We start from the raw sequence: 20,442 nt of genomic DNA on the forward strand, positions 1-20,442 counted from the left end.
GGTTCAGTTCCCAGCAATTGGGTCACTGTGTGTGCTGAGTCTGCACATTCTCCCCATGTCTGTATGGGTTTCCTCCGGGTGCTCCGTTTCCTCCCACAGCTGGCAACGCTAAATTCTCCCTCAGTGAACCTGAACAGGAGCTGGAGTGTGGAGACTAGGGGATTTTCACAGTAACTTCATGTAAGCCTACTTGTGACAAATAAAATCAAATCTGCAATATACTGGATATCAGAGTTACAGATGTTGCACTGTTAAAATAAATGTTAAAAGTGAGAAAGAAAGCCACTTATTTCATGGATTATTCTGGCCCATGTCTGAAAGATAACCTCGAACTGACTTCGGGAATTCACAAGCGGCTACGATTATCTGGCTTTGCTTATTTACTCCTTTTCCCCTGAGACCTGAGTGAGCAGTGATCTGGTTAAGCACAATTCAATAGCAAACCGCAGACCCCAAATTACCCATCTACAATGTTACACCAACATACAGTCTGCTATAATAATGTGTATGAAATCCGAAAAGAATACGAAATAAAAACAAATACGATTTTCAGCATTGTGTACCGCAAATACATTTTTAAAAGGTTTCAAATTGAATTGACGCTTTCTTGTAATTATCTCACCAAAATTTAAAAAAAGAGCATGTCTATTATAAAACTTTTTGAGTGGTTTGCGAAGGAAAATCAGCATGGGTGATATTAACTGCTAATGAATCATTGAACACGAGATCCATCTCGACTCGCTTTGTGTGCAATCAATTATTAAATTGGTTTAACTAAATCCTACACACTGACTAGCTCTGCCGAAGGAGGGCTCTGTGTAAATGTATTTCCGGGTGAAATCTCTGCTGATTTTCCTGGTTTAGACTCTTGTCTGCACTGTCGCCACCAAGTTGGAATTGCTCTCGCCGGCTGGCCGGGCTGGTCAGTTTCTCTGTAACTGGAGTCGCCGAAAGTAACAAGCAGGGAAAAGTTACGAGGTAGACACACAGCAACAACAGAAATACCCCCCTTTCCCCCATAACACGGGAGCCCCGACTGAAGATCAAACAGCGACCGAATTAGAGAGTTTTTGCTGCAAAGTGCCACCGAGAGCCCGGCTGAATGCAACTCGGTAAATTCATCACGGGTCGTTACAGAGAAGCTTTTCCCTGAAAGGTACCTCTTCTCAAAAGTAGCGTTTAAGTAGACTGCATTTTGAAAGTAACCTTTCCTTTGTGAGTAAAATTCAAGGATAGTAAAGTTTGGGCGGATGGTCTCATGGGCAGTTTTTGGGTTCCTAAAGTTTTCTGGGCTAAACTTGTTGAGTTTGTTGCTGTGTGTGTGTGTGTGCAGCTTAACTTTGGACGGTAAGTTTCGAATGGCAGGGCATCCGGTTGCTTACAGGTACATGAAGCTGCCCTCGCTGAGATCTCCCGGTGTTCAGCTGAACCCACTGCCTGTTCAACGCCCTCTTCTCTTGGGGCCATGTTCATGAAAGCAAATGCTTCTTCCCTGCGATAACCGCGTATCTAAAGGTTTGATCAAACTCTGCGTGTCTGCTCAAGTGTTGCAGAGGGAATGACAAGTCAGTTCGTGGCTCGGACGAGTTTTAAAAAAATGTTTTTAGATGGAGTGCCAGTTTGTGTTATGCATAATTATATCCGCTACCTGTAGGACATCCTTGTCCATGCCTTCTAATGATCTCCTTTTGTGTACATTTCTGCCTCACGAGATTTATTTAGCCGCTCTAAGGGAGCATTCGTGCCGGTGTAACTATCTTTTGCGGAGTACAATATCTGGGATGAGAGTTTGATTTGTAAACAACAATTCTATAGTCAGTTGCTCATGGTGTATGTTTTCACATTGTGTCAACGCCAGCATTGGGGCGGCGATCAGTGCTTAAGCTCCAGACTGATGTCATTCCAGGCTAGTCACAAGTTAGAGACAGGACCGTGACGCCTGTGTCCCGACCTGTAGCAATACAGAGATACATGCTGACTTAGTCAGTGGGCCCTATTTTACCATTTTCATTCTAAGTGCTGGGTGGGCTTGAAATTAGGAGTGTTTAAGATCCAACTTTTAGACCCGTTCTCAGGCACCCCCATACACACTCTGCCTGAAAAAATAGCAATGATTCTGAATTGTGCTGCACAAGTCTGTGAGTGGGGCTTAACGTGCCCAAAACGCTACAGCTCCAATCGGAGCCTTTAACTGCGCATGCGCAGTTTAAAAAAAATAGAAAAATGCTCCCTGCCACATCGCTCCCGGGCTGGATAATGCCTCCCCCTGGCCCCCACAGATATAGCCCCATCCCCACAACCATAATGATCCCCTTATCTCTCCCACCCCACCCCTTGCTACCCAGATCGATCGGGCCCCCTGCTCCCCTTCCCCATCCCTCCCCCCACCGATCAGAGTGGCAGTGGACCCCCACATCCCTCTCACTCGGGCAGAGTGGCAGCAGACCTCCCAATTGATCTGAGTGGAGCCATCTGACCCACCTCTTTTCCCCCCCCCCCAAATCTGAGTGGAGACATCTGACCCGCCTCTCCTTTCTCTCTCCCCCCCCCCCCGACCGATCTGAGTCTGAGAGCCATCTGACCTGCCTCCCTCTTCCCCTGCCCCCCCCACTGATCTGAGTGGAGACATCTGATCTGCCTCCACCTCTTTCCTCTCCCCCCTCCCCTCTCCCAACCACTGATCTGAGTCAGAGAGCCATCTGACCCGCTTCCCCCCTCCCCCCACCACCACCAATCTGAAGCAGAGAGCTGCCAGAAACTCAGAACTTACCAGCTCAGAAGCTCGAGCACCTGAATCAGACCTTGTCTATTTCACGCCAAAACTGGATGGGCGAACGCAGTGGTAAAGGGGGAAGTGCTGGTAAGTTTGGGCGTCCAGCCCATTAAGTTAATCTAAATGCATTTAAATTGACAATGTGCCCGTTTCGGGTGTGGTCCTGATGGCAGCCATTTTTGGCCCTTGGTGAAGGGGGAACCAACGCAGAGGCGGGCGCGGATCGCGCTACTCGCCTCACACCCAACTTTACTAAGTTTTCCTCACATATTTACTTGACAGTAAAATTGAGCCCAATGAGATACCCTCAGGCTGCACTGCTACTCTTATCGTCCTGCGATGACTGACGTTTACTAATGAATGATGGAAGTTTCACTGGTCCACCCACTCTAATGGTCTGCGTTCAATTTTTATTTTAAATTTGAGGAGGGGGAGGCAACATTATTTTTAACCCTGAATTGTCATTTTCTTTTAAAAGCGTGACTGAAATGGTTTTCAATGCATTGGACATACTCTAAATCTGACCGTGACATTAAAGTTTTAAAATAACATGCACTTGCATAACACAGTTCACAACCGTTAGGATGTCAAAGCATTTCACAGCAATCAAATACTCTTTGAAGTCCACTCACTACTGTTAACAAGGCTGCCAATTTAAGCATTGTAAGCTTCCAAAAATTGCAATGAGAGAAATTATTGCACAATTTGCTTTAGTGATATTGGTTGAGGGATAAATAGGATACTAGTGAGTACTCCCCTGCTCTTCAAGATTGATGGAAATTGCAGAAATCCTACAGGAAGGAGGCCATTCAGCCCATTGAGTCTGCACCGACAACAATCTCACCTGGGCCCTATCCCTGTAACTTCACATATTTACAAAATTGGGGCAGCGCTACACTGTCAGTTGTCTTTCAGATGAGATGCTAAACTGAGAATCCATCAGCCTTCTCAAGTCAATATGAAAGATCTGATGGCACTAGTCTGAAGAACAGCAGACCAATATCTTCCATTGTTGATCATCTCTTAACCAAGAGCAGAATATGTGGCCTCTTCACCACTGTTTGAGGAAACCATAGATTGTGGTAATCTTTGAAGCCTCCAATAGCCCTTCCAAAAACTGTGGTCAACTTGTATGGCAAGTATAAAATGTGAACAGGTGGTGTAGGCAGTTGTCATTTTGAAGTGGAAAAAAAAACAGAACACTGGTAATTCTTATTAATGTGGCATGGTTTATTGAACAAATTAATCACATAAAGATACCTTTCACCAGAATCAATGCATTTTGAAATCAATTTATTGTCTTCATCTTTTGCAGAGTCCACCAAATTCATTGAGTCACTTGGCTGTAGCATTATTGAAAGGATCCCACTCTGGATCAGATTTGGCAATTTTGCTTTTCGAATCATTGCTCCATAATAAATTTTCTTTCTCTTCAGCCAATGACTTTTTGAACCATTTGATGACATTTTGTGCACTAATAACATCCCATGATTTGATAATGAAACCACACAGAATATTAAATGGGGCAACAAGCATATGTCCACTCTTTTTAAGAAGTTTTTTTTTGTCTGTCGAGCATCCACTTATTCCATTCAATGTGAACATGATTCTTGAATGGTTTGTCGAGGGACACATCCAAAAGTTGAACTATAAACATTAGACCCCTGGTATAAATGCAGTGTGGGTATTATTTCTTTACAAGCACCTCTTGGCCTCGTGGGATCTGAACATGTCCCACACTAATAAGCTGCATTTGCTTTGTAGGCCTTTGGGACACCTTTTGCACACATTTTTGGTCCACAGCTTCACTCCATCCTCATCCATCTAACCATTGTCACAGACATGCACAAAAGATCCTGCAGGTATTTCTGTTCAGCATAGTTTTAGATTTGAAAATTGCCATAAGCTCTATTTTCTTCCCTTCATCCATGTAGACTAGTACCACTGTGAATCTTTTCTTCTCATGTCCTGCAATTTGCACCAGAACTGTTTTGGAACCTTTCCAGTTCACAATGTGGCTGCTGGGCATATCAAAATTCAAAGATGCTTCATCCATGTTGCCGATGTGACTTAATGGGTATTTGTGTTTTTGTCTCTGTCTGATGATGAACCACTGGAAACTGGTATCATAAGTCAATCTCTGAAGTCCCAAAAAATCCCTCCAGAAATGGGGTCAACTTATTTGCTGAGTACAAAAGTCATCTGCTGGCATGGGTGTGTCTGGTATCGTGTGCAAAGAGTGGACATGTCATAACTCCTCTGCATGCTTGCAATGCAACTTGCTATAACACTTGCTTGATCGCAGTTGCACGCAGTTATAAGATATTGCTAAGCAAAATGTGAAACTGTGGGGTGAAATTTGAGGCTGAATACAATATGTTACAACTGAATTATATGCTGACTATAAAGGAGAAATATGATTGCGGAAACATGAAAAGTGGGGTTGTCTCATAAGCCTTATAAGATAGTTTTATATGCCGTAATCTCAGCATCAAGGTCACTTGGTAGTCTCTGAGCAATCTTGGGATTATTGCAACACATTCTAGTTTCATTCCATAAAGCGTAAGCCAGCTGTTTGCTCTGAAATCTTTGCTGGACTCGAAGTTTGATTTGATCCATTTCAGTATTTACATATGCACTTCTGGTGACAATGTAATGATTCCAATGATTTTTGAGAATCCATTCTGATACTCAAGATCAGGCCAGTAATTGGTCCTTGACCTCATGGTGCATTTGGTCTTGGGCATGTTCTTCAGGGCGGATTCCTTCTTTCATTCTTGCACCAGTTTTTCACCAATACTTAACTCCCTTGCTGCAGCACAGATATTTGACGAGTTGACGAAATGTTACAATTTTTAGCTTGAAAGCAACTTCATTCTTTTTGCTAGAGGATCCATTCCTGTTCAGCACCCATCATGCTATGTGTGGGCATGTCTTAAACTACCGCACACCTTTTTAACAACACAGCCCGTATCTCTGCTTGATCTCACTTGCTGACTTGCACATGTTACTTACTATATACTGTGTTTTTTGGGTGAAAGGTTCAGTCAATTGCTGTTGCAAGTACAAGTAGCTGCAAAGCTGTTTTGGGGTGGGGTGGAGGGGGGTGGTGGGAAGAAGGCATTGATTGATACACTAAGTAAATGCAAGAGCATGATTTTGGCACAGAAAATAAGTGATTGTCTTATGCACCATGTCAACTTATGCACTGCTATCATTAGTATTTCAGTGCAATTTCCTTAATCCTTACACTCTTCTTGACAAATGCTGTCGGACCTGCTGACCAGTATTTTCTGCTCCTTTTTCAGATTTATGGCATATCCAATATTTTAGTCTGTTTATGATTCCTTGTATCGGATGTTCCTGCTGTTTTGACCTTGCTTGTGGTCCTAATGAAGAATTGCCAAAGGGGCTGTAAATATACTAAATGATTTATAGGCAAAGCACAATTCAGCACTTCTAGACTGCAACATCATAATTTGTTATTTTTATGACTTGCATGTGCCAGGGCCCTGTAAATTTATAGCCTATATAGAAATAAGTTGTCTACTCTGGTGTAACAATAGAAGAGGGTGAGTGCCTAGATTTATAACAGGCCATTTTGACAATGCCAGCATCTTTAAAAAAATTTTGATCTTCTCCCTCTTTTGATGTGCGTAGTCTTGGTAGGGATCAGCTTCAGACAGTTGCACAAGCGGATCATTCTTCATGTGTAAGTTTAATAACCAGCACCAGCAGAGTACTCCACATGATTGGTAACACAGCTGGACTGATTTTGTTCTCGTCTAACATCCAAAGAAGAACAAAGAACCTTAGGCCCACCAAGCCTGCGCCGATTCCTAATCCTTATTTAGATCTACTACTTATTGCCCATACGTGATTTCTATCCCTCAGTTCGCCTCCTGCCATGTCTATCAAGATGCACCTTGAATGTTGCTAATGTGCCTGCTTCCACCATCTTCCCTGGCAGTGCATTCCAGGCACCCACCACCCTCTGTGTGGAAAAACTTTCTCCCCATGTCTCCCTAAACTTACCCCCTCTACCTTGAACCTGTGCCCTCTTATAGTTGACTTTATCACCCTGAGAAAAAGCCTTTGACTATCCACCCTATCCATGCTTCTCATAATTTTGAAGATCTCTATCAGATCGCCCCTCAGCCTCTGTCTTTCCAGTGAAAACAATCTGAGTTTATCCAACCTCACCTCATTCCTAAAACGGGCAACATCCTGGCAAACCTTCTTTGCACCCCCTCCAAAGCATCCACGTCCTTCTGGTAGTGTGGCAACCAGAACTGCATGCAATATTCAAAATGTGGTACAATTAAAGTTTTATAAAACTGGAACGTAACTTGCCAACTTTTAGACTCGATGCCCCAGCCGATGAAGGCAAGCATGCTGTAGGCCTTCTTGACCACTTTGGTCCTTTCCACCAGGTGTCAGAGGGTAGTTATCCGGAGTGAGAACCCTGCATTGTTTTCCAACCCCTGCCTACTCTAGGTAGACTGCAACCAGTTTTAATTTTTTATTCCATTAAAGTTACAAAGCCAATGTGCAGAGTGGACCGAGCAGACCCAAATCCATCTCCTTGCTTGCTCCAAAAACCAATTCAAATTGAATCCAGTTCATGGTCCCCACAAGAGACAAAAAAGATCCAAACTGACAAGGAAAGGCATTGCACTCCAGCTTGGGCTTAATCTTCTGTGTGACCTTAGCCAAAAGGCTGAAAAGCGATAAAAGATGGTACTTCTAATGTTGCAGCTCTTCATTGGTACTATACCAGATCCTCACGAGATTATGCGCTCATCTCTGAAGTGAGATTTGAACCCAAGAAGTACTGACTCTGAGGTGAGAAGGTTACCACTGAGCAATGTGACCAGTTTTAAGACCCCAGCTGAGATCATCTAATTTATCACAAGACCTGGTATCCTCTGCTCTTGTACGGTTCAGTAATACTAATGTAAGCGAGCTCTTGGAATGAATGGCTTGCTGTGATATTGCAAATACAAGATTCAAAAAGAAGAATGTCAAATTCCTCCATCGACAAAACAAACACTATGCCCTTTGTCTGGTGAATCACTGTCTTTTCTATGCACCCAGTTTAAAGATTGGCTTCATATTCACCAACACAGGCACTTGGCTTCATTTTCACTAACACAGACACTTTGCTGATAAACTGATCTATATTCTTTTCTGAAAAAAAAACTCATTTTCAAAAATTATCTTCAGTTTTTAAATGTTTACGATCATTAAATCCTAACAATACTTAGTGTTTTATGTTTTCCCCATTCCGAGAATTGATGATTTATCATACTACATATAATAAAGCCTAAGCATTTGACTATACTGGGCACAAGACATTGAATCATTTCTTTAGCAATCTGTTGTATATCTCAATACAGCCAATCGAAGTTTGTACCAAAATGAGACAGTCAAGTATATTATTTAATTTGGAATAATATTGTGTTTTAATGTTTTAAATTTCTCCGTGACTATTCTCGGCAGTTGGTTAATTATAAGACTATTTGGAAAGCTGGACTTGAGAAGAAGATCCTTATTTATCTGAAATAAATATACATTTCTACATAGTGAATAGTAAATCAGCAGAATTATTCTAGTTTCAAGTAAAAGCTGTACATATTCCTGAACCTGCAAGCGTATGGGTATAGGAAAAGTCAAGGTTCTATTACTGAGGCCTGTAGCATTGTTATGTTGCTGAAGTTCTGTTGGAGATGTCATTGTTAACAGTTTCAATCAGAACTGGTCTCATTGAGAAAGTGGATGTTAAAGGCATGATGTGTGTGTGTGTGATTTAGCACGTCATTTTAATTTGCACGCCAAAAGAATACAACAGCTGTGATTATTGATAAAATTGTACCCTATTGTCAAACCAAGGCCTGTCAAATTTTCCTTTAAAGCTAATAACTTGCAATGTCATGAGTTATGTAGACTTGCAAATTGTAAAATTAGATTCAACGGATAGGATAGGCCTGTTTACGTGTAATTATTTAGATGTTGGTAACGCATAAATGAGCTAGGAGGGCCTAAGTGGCTTCTTCACATTCCCAAATTCTTCACTCATTCAAATAGCCCATCTACTGACAATAAAAATGATATTTTGATGGGTTATATCTGGAAGAATGTTCTGTAATCTCCTGTAGTAATAAATGGTGAAGAAAGTCGTATCAGTCACAGCTATTCATTTTTCATATTGAATTAAAAGCACCTTTTTTGTACAAATTCATTATCCGGTGAGAATTTGGATAAATATTTGAAGGCGAACTAATTTTCGGGAGCAGGGATAATTGAGTTTCAGATTGACTATCACCCCAGTAAAAAAATACAACTTGCCTTTATATGGCACCTTTTTTATGGTGTTAGGATGTACCAAAATGCTTTACACCCGATGAAGTATTTTAAAGAGTAGTCGCTGCTGTAATGTAGGGAATATGGCACACAAGGTTGAATTAGTGCCACAAGATCTTGTGTGTTCACTTGAGAGGCAGACAGGCCTTCCTTAGTTTAATGATTGATCTAAAAGATGGCATCTCTGATAGTGCAGTGTTTCCTCAGTATCGAAGTGAAGATGCAGCCTTGATCTTTGAGCCCATGGATTTGAATCCGCAAACTAGAAACGAGAGTGCTACCTTTTGAATCATGGTTGACATCCTTTCTGTGCCTGGTTGCCAATCCTAGTACACACTTATGTAGAAGACAGTGGGGACTTGAACCTGCCAAATACATACTTAGTGTGGGTCATCCTGGAGACAAAGGACTGGATTTAATATAAGTGATGGGGGTATTTCGCACTGGCTTTTGAGCCAGTGGGAACCCTGCACTGCCTCCTTTGGATACAGTCCACCAAATTAAGTACCACTCGTGCACTTAACTGGACATCAGCAGGCCTTCCCCAGGTTCAAGGACCCCAGAATCAGAGATCATGGCCAATCAGAGGCCGATTGCCCTATTGAATGGATGTGCCATTGTGTATACAACAGCTACATCAATCTGAGACCTATTATCATTGCTTGATCCCAGACCACAGGTTAGAGATGGTGGAAGAGGGAATCTTAGATGGAGTTATTGCAGAGGGGGTCTCGCCATCAGGGGAGGGGAATAGATCTTGGCAATCCCCCCACTCTTCCTGATGCTAAGTCCCTCAATGAGGTCCTGAGTGTCTTTGGATGAGGGATCCCCCAAGACTGTTCAAACAAACCTGCTCCCTGCCTCTTGAGCATCCCCCCCTCCTCCCCACCACTCTGGCCCAGGGCTCGGTTAAAAACAGTGGCAACAGGGAGAGGCCCTCAAATAGACATTAATTGCCTATGTATGTGCCTCCATTGGCAGGGAGTCTGTTCACTGGACTTCATGCCATGTACTTAATTGGGATGGAGGCAAGGGTTCACACATAATAGCCCTGCCTGATTAAATGCCCCCTGCCATCAAACGCATCACGAGAACGGCATTAAATTCTGTACACAATGTGGTGGCGTTTCTGAGGCTGCTTTCGAATTGCAGCCATTGAATTCTGTTCTCTTGAGTAAGAAATGTATATTTTTTAAAAAGATCTTCTTTAAATGGTATCCAACTTACACTGAAAAAATGAGCTATTGTCCCTGTGGGTGGCACAGTGGTTAGCACTGCTGCCACACAGCACTAGGGACCCAGGTTCCGTTTCTGGCTTGGGTCACTGGAGTTTGTACGTTCTCCCCATGTCTGCGTGGGTTTCCTCCGGGTGCTCCGGTTTCCTCCTACATTCTGAAAGACATGCTGGTTAGGTGCATTGACCCGAAAAGGCGCTGGACTGTGGCGACTAGGGGAATTTCACAGTAACTTCAGTGCAGCATTAATGTAAGCCTTACTTGTGGCTAATAAATAAACTTTATTTATACTTTTGAGTTTGAAATAAACTAAATTGGGAGGATATCGAGACTGCACTGTCAGAGTTGACTGCGCTGCAGTATGCTGTTTGCAGATCAAGATCATTTGCTAAATGACTGGGTAATGGGAACACTTTCTGTAAAACCAGCATGGTAAGTCTCTATTTGAAGATAATAGAAATTCCTGAAATTTTTCCAAGTAACAGCCTGAAGCGCTCACTGTATTTGAATCTTCCAGCAGACTTAATAACTGCTAATTGCACAAACATTGTTGCTATAATGGGAAATAGTGATTCTTACAGCCAGATGATGAGTGGGGATTTACATTTTTCCATCTTGTGAAAACAATTTTAAAAAATTACCCCAGTGACTATAAATAACAAGTTTGCTGCAAGCTCAAACACAGGTGTAAAGCAAGTGCATCCCTTCATTGGCATAGGTGAGAGGGTTGATATCCTTATTCTACCATCAAGGATCTACCAATTAAAAACAATTCTGCATATTAGATTTTTAAAAACTATCTCCCCTCTGCATAGAATTCACTGCCGACACTGTTAGATTCACAGTGTGTGGTTAATCTGATTAGTCGTATGTCGTCACTCACCACTTTTAACAGCTGCGGTCATCTCCCTGTCCCCTCAAGTTAAATCTAAACTTGCAAACTCCCAAGATGATTCAGCTGAGGAAGGTGAGTGTCATTTGGAAAAGAGAGTAACCTTGAGAGTATATTTCTACTTTTCTATAATAATTGCCACAGACTGTGAACTAGAGTAGCCAAACAGATGGGGATGCAATGCCCTCTTACCCCACTGACAGGTATACACTGGGTTCTGGAGGGACCGAGTCTTTTTCCGCTTTTCTCCTTTTTCCTCCGTTTGTCTCTGTTTAGTGCTTTAGTAAAGGAAAGGAGCTGATGTCTGGAATTGGGGACATTGTAACCTAGATTAAAGTTTATTTATTATTGTCACAAGTAGGCTTACATTAACACTGTAATGAAGTCACTATGAAAATCCCCTTGTCACCACACTCCGGCGTCTGTTCAGTACACTGAGGGAGAATTTAGCCAATGCACCTAACAAGCACACCTTTCGGACTATGGGAGAAAATCGGAGGAAACCCACGCAGACATGGAGAACGTGCAGACTCCACATGGACAATGACCCAAGCTGGGAATCGAACCCGGGTCCCTGGTGCTATGAGGCAGCAGTGCTAACCACTGTGCCGCCACTTGTCTGTTAGAACTTGTTTTTCTATGCTCTTTGTTGGTAGTCTTCTGAAATTGGAAATAACCTTTGCTGAAAATTGCTTTAGTTGGACTCCCATTAGATTAATACTGTGCATTTTTGTTCTGTGACCCAAATGGAATTCTCTTTTCTTATTGGTATTCAGTTTGTATGATAAATGGCTGCCATTTGTGGAAAATATCAGGTGTTGACATAATTGAATTGATTTATTACTATCACATGTATTGGGATACAGTGAAAAGTATTGTTTCTTGTGCGCTATATAGACACAACATACCATTCATAGAGTACATGGGGGAGAAGGAAAAGATGAGGTGCAGAATATAGTGTTGCAGTTACCGATAGGGTGAAGAGAAAGATCAGCTTAACGTGTGATGGGACCATTCAGAAGACTGATATAGAGAAAAGGCTGTTCTTGAGTCGGTTGGTACGTGTTTTCAGACTTTTGTATCTTTTTCTCGACAGAAGAAGGTGGAAAAGAGTATTTCCAGACTGCGTGGGGTCCTTGATTATGCTAGCTGCTTTCCCGAGGCAGCAGGAAGTGTAGACCGAGTCAATGGATGGGAGGCTAGTTTGCGTGACTGGGCTAATTAGATGGTGTTGGATTTCATTTTCCTCAGATGCCATATATTTTGGGATCAAATTAACTTTTTTACTTTGTTCTAAGTCAAATATGTGGTTTGGGGTTTTTATTTCTGTGATCTGTGCAGTGATGTTATTCTGGAACATAGTCAGACTCGGATAATGTCAAAAGTGCTGAAGTTTAATATTGTGACTGTGTGCGATATCTTTCCATAGACACTTTGGAGAAGTTTTGGCTTGAAATTCCTGTGAACCGAGTTTGAGAGGAGAATGTATAATGACATACTGGCACAAAAGGAAAATAGTCAGTTTATTGATCAATATATAATAATTATGTTCTGTTAAATGCTTAATTCTCCCCTAAATCAAAATGATATCTGATACTGGACAGAAAACTACGCACTAACCTGCATACATAGAAAAGACTCTGGAAACAGAATTCCTTCAGCACAGGAATCCACACATAGAGTAGCCACGCGCTGTTTTCATAGCACTAGTTGAGTGGAGAGTTAGGGGTGTCAGTTGTATAGGAACCCAGGGGTTAGAGTGGGATTCCTCTGCTTCACGTTTCCTGGGTAACTATCCAGGTAAGTATATCAGAATGTACTCCGACTCTAACTCAGGGTTGAAAGCCAAGACTTCCCAGCCGTGATGTGATTTGTTTTCCCACGGCGTATGCAGCAACCCATTCAAATCCCCTTTTGACTTTGGCAGGACTAGAAGATCCTGCCAGAAGGATCCTATCCAGAAACTTTTTCAGAGGGGGCAGGGGAAGTGCTGATCAGAAGTTCAAACTTCCTAGTCAATTCCCATCAAGTTATTGTGCTGGGACTTCAGTGGTGTCTAAATTCACATCTTGGAGGACATCCAGTCTCTGACAATCCGGAGGCCAGAAGATCTGGGCTGAAATTACAACATTGACGTAATGAAGCTTCCCCCTTTGATTGGAATAATTTTCTCTGGGAACAGCTGAGAGAAAATGCCACATTCATTTCTGGGGAATTAGAAATGTAAATTTCAAGACTTCCTCAAATGTAGCCGAGTTTAAATGCTTGTCTTTGCTGAAATAGCTGAACTCAGCCATGGTGATAGTAGGGCTACAAGCAACTGCATGTTAGGATATGGGAGAATTGCAAGAGTTGCCACATTGGTGAGGTATATGTGGACAGAATGGCCACAGTGGTTAGCACTGCTGCCTCGCAGTGCCAGGGACCCAGGTTTGATTCCCGGTTTGAGTCAGAGTCTTTCGGAGTTTGCACGTTCTCGTAATGTCTGCATGGGTTTCCTCCGAGTGCTGTGGTTTCCTCTCTGTCTGAAAGACATGCTGGCCATGCTAAATTCACCCTTAGTTTACTTGAACAGGCGCCGGAGTGTGGTGACTTGAGTAAAAACAAATTACTGCGAATGCTAGAATCTGAAACCAAAAGAGAAAATGCTGGAAAATCTCAGCAGGTCTGGTAGCATCTGTAAGGAGAGAAAAAAGAGCTGACGTTTCGAGTCCAGATGACCCTTTGGTGACTAGGGGATTTTCACAGTAACTTCATTGCAGTGATATTGTAAGCCTATTTGTGACACTAATAAAAAAAGTATAGATCATCAGCAGTAATAATATCCATAGTGTAATCGCCTGCTGTGTATAATGTTTAGACACCCCAATGGGTTCAGTGCTCAGCATTCACAGAACAAAAGCAAAATACTGCGGATGCTGAAATTTGAAACAAAAATAGCTCTGAACAAAGGATCATCCAGACTCCATATTGGCTTCGCTGTTAGACACGCTGAAATTTTTCAGCATTTTCTGTTTTCGATTCATGGAACAAACCCGGAATGTCTAATTTGTTCAGGTTAAATTACACATCCTGGTGACTGATCAGAATTTGATGGAGAAGTTTGGCGTGAAGTTCCTGTGATCCTCATTCAAGAGAAGGGTCTCTTTATGACATTGTTTGCAACAGAATCTGGGGTGGAAAGAATGAGGAGAATATAAAATGAATGTACCGGTGCATAACTGTCACTTAAAAAATATAGGGTGGGATTTACTGTACAACCCGCCATGTGTTTGGCCGCAGCGGGAAGCGGCTCGCCATTGATGGGTGGTGGGACCTTCTGGTCCTGCCATTGTTTAAAGGGGTTTCCCATCGAATGCCATGAAACTTGTGGTGGGGGTGTGCTGTTGGTGGGACAAAAAGGTTCTGCCAGTAAGGCCGGCCAGAAAATTCTGGCCATAGTATGCCATGTTGGGAGGTTTTGTTGTGCAATGGTACTTTCCCTACTTCTGTGTTCAAGTGCTACTTGATGGTCATGAAAGGTATGTGCGTAATCAAACAGGTTGATTATCAGCCTGTAAAATCCTTCCAATATGTCTGATGGCAGTTGTCAAGGAGTGGGAGAATTTCCTGGTCAGACATACTGCAGACGGCAACAACAAACCGCTGCAGTACATAATTATGGACCAATCCAATGAAAGTTCATGGTCGCTAATTCCCTCTTAGGGCATCAGACCAGAAGAAGGAGGAGGAGTATGCAATGTTACCAAAAGGAGCTAGCTGAAGTACCGAGGGCAGAATTTTCAGATCGTGTCAGAGGTGGGACTGGTTGCAGAGAGATGGCATATTGACATCGGAGAATGATGTTTGCATGATCCCACCTTCAACTCATTTTGTTTGAGGCAGGTTTGGAGGGGTGACCTGTTGGATAGTCCACTGAAGCAATTAAAAGGCCTGTTAAGGCCCCCTGGGGCAACTGAGGTCCTGTGCCTCGATCTGTATTGCACTTCATGGCAGCCATACATCCCATAAGACAATAGTTTGCCCTTTAGTGGCAGCATTGTTTTAAAGGCTACCCCCTCACTACACTGCAGCTGATGTACCGACTTGACGACAGGCTGCCCTGTGGAGCGGTTTCGTCTTCACGTGCATGGTCATGTAGCTGTGGATGCTCTTTTTTCTTTTGAAAAATGATGAACTATGCTCTGTGGGCATGTCCATCTTGAGGTGCCCTTCTCTCCTATCTACATTTGCAGCACCCACAAGTGCTGATGGGACTTCCCATTCCCTCAGTGCTGAAGGCCTCCCATTGACCCTCCAGTATTGGGGGCGCATTAGCCATTCTTATTTGGACGGTGAGCTGCCCTCTGACCATCGATTGGCTATCTCCTTCAAAATCCCCTCACGTGTGAGAGGCCACTGTGGCGTGGACTGGAAATGTTTTGGACATTGAGGTTATGACCCCAAAATGAATTTTGCGCTCCTCTTTGGGGAGCAAATCAAGTCTTAATACTATTATGTGCCTCCAATTTGCTTTGGTTGTCTGTTTCCCATTGCTCTACCCATTCCACACCTTCTCCCCAGTGTTGTTTTTTTTATAGGATATTTGAGGAAATGGAACAAAATTGGTCCAGACCACAAAACCTTTCTGGTGTCCCCAAGAGAAGGCTGTTGTGTTGGCTGGAGGAGGATAGGTAACTGTAATTGGCACCACGAGAGAGATCAGCAAGGGTAGCTGAAAGGAAAAGTGTCCCAATGAAACCACAATAATGAGCCCAGGTGCAGCATCCGCTATCTCTTGAGAAGCCAGCCATGACATTTTGTACAAGGTGTTCAAACAACATCTGCCCCAATGGTAACATTTGACTGTGGTGACGTCATAGCTGCGGATGTGAAGGAAATGGAAACTTAAATCCCACACTTTGAGGCAAGGTGTTCAACATTCTGCCAGTAGGTGAAAGGAAGTTAAAAGGTTTTTGATTTGATTTATTGTCAGATGTATTAGTATAAAGTGAAAAGTATTGTTTCTTGCGTGCAGAGAGTGCAGACTGTAGTGCTATAGTCATAGCTAGGGTGTAAAGAAGGATCAACTTAGTGCAAGGTAGATCCATTCAAGAGTCTGATGGCAGCAGGGAAGAAGCTGTTCTTGAGTCTATTGGTACGTGACCTCAGACTTTTGTATCATTTTCCCGACGGAAGAAGTTGGAAGAGAGAATGTCCGGGGTGCGTGGGGTCCTTAATTATGCTGGCTGCTTTGCCAAGACAGTGGGAAGTGTTGGCAGAATCAATGGACGGGAGGTTGGTTTGCGTGATGGATTGGGTTACGTTCACAACCTTTTACAACAGACCATTCTTCGTGATCTTGAGCAAATATACATTTTTGCAGGTAGGCGACTGTTCAAATATCATCCATAATCAATTCAAAAATAATGAGATCAAATTCAATAATGACAAACATTGCGTCTTATCAAAATCCTGTCTTATAAGGTAAGCAAATGTGGTTAATATAGGGGTAATTTTTTGTTAAGTATAGTGGGGACAGGAGGAATAGATGTTTTCATTATTTTGGTCTTTTTCAGCATTTGTTGTGTGTTCTTGCACATGGTATTTGTTGCTACAAGCCTTTGTCCTGCTACAGATCTGGTTTTAGTTGGCCTACTGATGGCTTTTAAATACGTTTAAACGGAACTTTGGAAGTGGTCGTTCATTACACAGTTGACGGTCAGTAATTCCTTATATCCTCTAGTGTGGAATTGTAACCTGTTTCAACGTGTCAAAATAACAGACTTGCAATTTATACTACTTTTTAAAGTTTTGAATTTAGTCACAGCTAATGTGCCAGCTAGGGTCAGTTGGTAGCACTGTTTATTTGGGAGAGATGGTAGCAGAGTGGTATTATCACTAGACTAGAACCCAGAGACCCAGGGTAATGCTCTGGGGACCTGGGTTTGGATCCCACAAAAGCAGATGGTGAAATTTGAATTCAGTAAAAAATAAATTTGGAATTAAAAGTTTAATGATATGTTTCTATGGGCGGCATGGTGGCACAGTGGTTAGCATTGCTGCCTGACAACACCAGGGACTTGGGTTCAATTCCGGCCTTGGGTGACTGTGGAGTTTGCATGTCCTCCCCGTGTCTGCGTGGGGTTCCTCTGGGTGCTCTGATTTCCTCCCACAGTCCAAAGATATGCGGGTTGGGTTGAGTTGATTGGCCATGCTAAATTGCCCCTTAGTGTCCCAGGATGTGCAGGTTAGGGGTATTAGCAGGGTCAGCACTTGGTGTCATGTGGGACAGTGCCTGGATGGGATGCTCTGTTGGAGAGTCGGTGCAGACTCGATGGGCTGAATGGCGGCCTCCTGCACTGTAGGGATTCTATTCTACTCTTGCTTGTGGGTTCAAGCCCTCCTACAGATTTGAATGTTTAATCTAGGAAGACTCTCCAATGTTGCACTGGTCAGACGTTCTGTTCCGTGGATGAGATGTTAACCCCAAACCCTCTGCATGCTCTTAAAGTTGCCATAAACAGTTTGGTAGTTCTCCAGTGGTCTGACAGCATTCTCCTCTCTATCAGTACCACCCTATATTGTCTTCTAATGATTCGTTACTTGCTGTTTGTGGTATCTCACTGTGCAATTTGTCTGTCATGTTTACGCATATAACAACAGTGACTGCACTTCAAAATTAATTCCTTAATTGTAAAGCACCTTGTACATAGTTAAGTTATATATGTTTATATAAAATATATAACTTTATTGATTTCTTCTGGCATACTACAGACTTAGCTACAAATCAAGCTTTGGAAAAATTTATTTTGTTTTCCCGTTTCTCTCTTCCTGTCCTGAAGGCAGATATTCTCCATGTGAGTCTAAGGGTCAATTATCTGCAAGCAAATTTACAGTAGAGGCCATTATAGCTGGCCTGATCTTATCCTTGCCTTGTGTTCACAATGCACTTTGTAGCAGGTAATGATCAAGAGTGGGAAATTAGTATGATTTAGATCCTCTGAATTGCAGGGCCACTGAAACAAGCTACAGTGCCTCATTCGCAGCCTTTCATCACATTAGCTAGCTCGATTGATGAGCTGAATTCTTAACAAACAAGATTATAATATAACATGTGGGCAAGCCTTTTTTTCTTGGGTGGGGCAGTATAACCAAACAGATGAAAGAAAGCCAGTTGAACCATAACAAAAACAAAGCATCGTATAGCACACTCATTCTTTGCACAATAAAACAGATGGATACATCATTCTCAGCCTGGGATATTAGAAGACAAGAAGTACAGGTAAGGTGTGCCTCTTTTGTATTTCCTGTTTTGGTTCTCACAGGCTGAACAAACACAGGACTGGTGAAGCTCCAGGGGCAATTTAGTTGTCTGTTGAATTGGTTGGGATTTTTTATATACTAGTTTATGGGATGTGGGCGTCGCTGGCTAGAATGCCATTTATTGCGCATCCTTAATTGCCCGAGAGAAGGTAGTAGTGAGCTGCCTTCTTGAATCAGTTCATGTGTTGTGGGTATACCCACTGTGCTGTTTGGGGAGGGGGTGTTGGTGGGTGGGTGGAGATCCAAGATTTTAACTCCGTGACATTGAAGGAATGTTGATATATTTCCAAGTCAGGATGGTGAGTGGCTTAAAGGGGAACTTGCAGACGATGGTGTTCCCATGCATTTGCTGCAATTGTCCTTCTAGGTGATAGAGGTCATGGATTTGGAAGGTGCTGTTAAAGGAGCCTTGGTGAGTTGCTGCACTGCATCTTGTAGATGGTACGCACTGCTGCTACTGTGCATGGTGATGGAGGAAGTGAATGGTGAGGGTTTTGGATGGGATGCCAATCAAGCGGGATGCTATATCCTGTTGCTTGAGGCACACTCATCTAAGCTAGGAGAGTGTTCCATCACATTCCTGACTTATGGCTTGTGGAAAGCAGATAGAAAAAGGAGTTGGAAGATGAGTTACTCCAGGACTTCCAGCTTTTGACATGTTCTGTTAGCCATAGTATTATGGCTGGTCTAGGTTAGTTTCTGGTCAACAATAACCCTCAGGTGGGGGGATTCGGCAATGGTAATGCCATTGAATGTCAAGGGGGATGGTCATTGACTGACACTTTTGTGATGTGAATGTTAATTGCCACTTGTCAGCTCAAATCTGAACATTGTTCAGTTCTGGCTGCATTTGGATATGGATTGCTTTGCTATCTGATGAATCGCAAATGGTGCTGAACATTGTGCATTTTTGGTGCTAGGTGGAGAATTTCTGCCCTGATTCCCATTGACTTCAGTTTTGCCAGGCTGCTTGATACCGCACTCGGTCAAATGCTGCCTTAAGGTCAAAGGTACTGACTCTCACTTCACCGTTTGAGTTCAGCTCTTTTGTCAATGTTTGGAGTAATGTTCTAGTGAGGTCAGGGGCTTAGTGGCCCTGTTGGAACCCAAATTGATTATCAGTGAGCAGGTTTTGCTGAGGAAATGATGCTTAATAGTACTTCTCTCAGTTTGCAGATGATTGGGAGTAGCCTGGGATGGTAAGTGGCCAGATTGGATTTGTCCCGCTTTCTGTAAACGGGGCATACCTGGACAATTTTCCATAGACCAGGTGGATGCCAATGTTGTCGCTGTACTGGAACAGTTTAGCTAGGGCTGTGGCTGGAACACTGGTCTTTAGTACGATTACTTGAATATTGTCATGGTGAATATCCTTTTGCAGTATCCAGTGCTTTGAGCCATTTTTTGATATAGTGTAGAGCGAATTGAATTGGCTGTGATGCTGGGGGACCTCAGGAAATGGCTGAAATGGATCATCCCATTTGGTACTTCTTGCTGAAGACAGTTGCAGATGCTTTAACCTTGTTTAACCCTAACTAATGTGCTGGGCTCCACCATCATTGAGGATGGGGATAGGTCTGGACCCTCCTCTTACTGTTAGTTGTTTAATTGTCTACCACCATTCTTGATTGAATGTGACAGTATTCCAGTACTTAAATCTTTGGTTAATTGTTGGTTGTGGGATTGCTTAGCTCTGTTTGTCGCAGGCTGCTCCTGTTGTTTAGCATGCAAGCAGTCCTGTTTTGTAGCTTAATCAGGTTGACACTTTTTATGTATGCCTGGCATACAGTCTTGCTCTATTCATTGAACCAGGCTTGATAGTAATGGTAGAGTGCGGGATATGTAGGGCCATGAGGTTACAGATTGTGGTTGTG

The 20,442-nt window shown here is 42.8% G+C and overlaps 1 protein-coding gene across 1 annotated transcript in view; it reads left to right on the plus strand.

The window, feature by feature from the left end:
- Positions 1-908: 908 nt before the first annotated feature.
- The window catches only part of pik3cb (phosphatidylinositol-4,5-bisphosphate 3-kinase, catalytic subunit beta), a 191,660-nt gene continuing 172,126 nt past the window's right edge, over positions 909-20,442 (plus strand). Inside the window, exon 1 of the mRNA XM_078208702.1 lies at positions 909-1,156. The gene's annotated coding sequence lies outside the window, so the exon portion shown is untranslated. The remainder of the gene's footprint in view (positions 1,157-20,442) is intronic.

The sequence above is a fragment of the Mustelus asterias genome, chromosome 3 (genome assembly GCF_964213995.1).
Source record: "Mustelus asterias chromosome 3, sMusAst1.hap1.1, whole genome shotgun sequence".
Taxonomy (NCBI): domain Eukaryota; kingdom Metazoa; phylum Chordata; class Chondrichthyes; order Carcharhiniformes; family Triakidae; genus Mustelus; species Mustelus asterias.